Source organism: Bison bison, unplaced genomic scaffold, assembly GCF_000754665.1.
Source record: "Bison bison bison isolate TAMUID 2011002044 unplaced genomic scaffold, Bison_UMD1.0 scf7180017864371, whole genome shotgun sequence".
NCBI classification, from domain to species: domain Eukaryota; kingdom Metazoa; phylum Chordata; class Mammalia; order Artiodactyla; family Bovidae; genus Bison; species Bison bison.
Window position 1 is genome coordinate 10037787 of NW_011494943.1, and position 2112 is coordinate 10039898.

The following is a 2112-nucleotide window of genomic DNA, read 5'->3' on the forward strand; positions in this document are numbered from 1 at the left end:
AAAGGCAGGTGCCCCAGGTTTGCTATGATTGTTGCAGAGTGTGTGTTCACAGACAGGCACCTGTTAGGCACACAGGCAGGCATGAACCAGAAGGGGCTCGATATTCATCGTGCAGGACATTCAAGCAGGTGCCTGGGCACAGACTCAAGTGGGTGTAAAGGTGATGCCAGGCCCAGCATCCTTTCATTCCTTGGCCTTTGCTGAGCACCTGGGAGAACTCTGTAAAAGGGAGTGAGAGTCCTGGGCTGCACCACACAGGCCTGCAAACCCGGGGCAGCCCTAGCTTCCAGACCGGAAAAAGAACCCAGAGTCAGCAACAGACACATCAGTGGTTTAATGGAGAGAGGAGCTTCCATGTTGGAAGGAAGGTCCTGGAGCACACCCCATGTTGCGTGTGCAGCTGATGGCAGGTAGGACATGGATGCATCTTCACTTCCGGGGGGAGGGGGAGGAGGAGGTTCCCAGTCATAGGGATTTGACATTGATGGAGTCATTAGTTACCGGGGAAACCAGCAGAGGGCCATGCGCCTCCCTGTCCCTTAGATAAGCTGTCTGGTCTAGAATAATCTAGCTGAGGCCGGAGGGGAAAAGATGTAGAAAGGCCAGTCAGTTGAGTAGGATGTAGGTGAAGCAGGCACTGGTCAAGCAGTGGATATACAGAGAACAAGAGAACAGCCGCCACAGGAGGCCTGACCACACAGAGCTATAGTTCAGGAGTCTTTAATGTGATTTTTGCTCTCACCCCAGCTGGTCTGAGGCAGCTCTCTGAATGAAGGGAAAGTGGGATTTATTGCAGAAGGAACGCAGAAAGAACAAGCTAACAAGATCTTGCAAAAAACGGTGACAGCCTTGTAAGGCAGGCTATTATTTTGAGAAATTTTTCTAAATTCCTGTGTTCTCCCTCTGCTGTAGTTAGATTCAGCTACTATAAAAAATACCAAAATAATATTGGCTTAAATCAGACAGAAGTTTATTTTCCTTACATAGGAATCCAAACACCAGCATTCCAGGGCAATACTGTGGTCTGTGCCATCGGGGAAGTCAAGCCCCTTCTCTCTGGTTGCTCTGGGCCCTCTCCATGTGCCTTCTGTCTTACAGTCCCAGAAGACTGCTGCAGTTCCTACCATCACATCTCACACCCATCTGGCCAGCAGCAGGAAGCAGGGAAGAAAAAGTGTGTGTGTGTCGTGGGCGGGGAGGAGGGGTGGGTGGGGGGTGTTCCTTTGTTTTGCAGGCACAGCCAGAATTGCAAGCATGACTTCCATTCTCATCTGGAAAACAGGACATGCTTGCCAGGCCCTTCTAAACTCTCAGGGCTGCTGGAGATGCTGTCTTCATCCAGGCAGCCAGCAGTCAGCTAAGACTGGGCTTTTCTCCCTAAAGTACAAGGGGGAGGAAGGGATACTGGGGACAATTAGCTGTTGCCTTTAGCTTATGAATAACCAAGCCTGAGGATCAGGTCATGTCCACTCCTCTGGTTCTAGCTTCTGGCCCAGCGACATTGTGGAGGCCAGAAGAAAGAGAGTGGAGGAAGGAAAAGCAGGCAGATGTGAGTCCAGGTCTCCCCCTAGGTCCAGTTGAGGGTCAGATATGGCAGCCAGTGCATATCTGAGGCCCATGCAGCACCAAACCAGTGGCACCGTCAGTCGGTCAGGCATGGAGGTCTCTAGGCTCAGGTCCCTGCGCCATCCTGGCTTCCTGTGCTGGCAGAGCCAGGAAGGTGGACAGAGCCAGGACATGTCAGCAGGGTCCCCCATGGCAGGGCAATGCTGCAGTGGAAATTCACAGATGGGGCTGCCAGATTTAGCAAACTCAGCATCAAGTTCACTTTGCATTTCCGATAAATGAGAAATAATTGCTTCGTATAGTCATGTCCCATTTCCATTTATTGTTTATCTGGTGTTCATGTTTAATTGGGCATCCTGTACTTTATCTGGAAACTCTACAAGGTAAGGATTTTAGGTGGCCAATCCAGGCTTTGGAGGGTCTGGAGCCCCAGGGGGACCAGCATGCTGCTGCTGCTGCTGCTAAGTCGCTTCAGTCGTGTCCGACTCTGTGCGACCCCATAGATGGCAGCCCACCAGGCCCCGCCGTCCCTGGGATTCTCTAGAC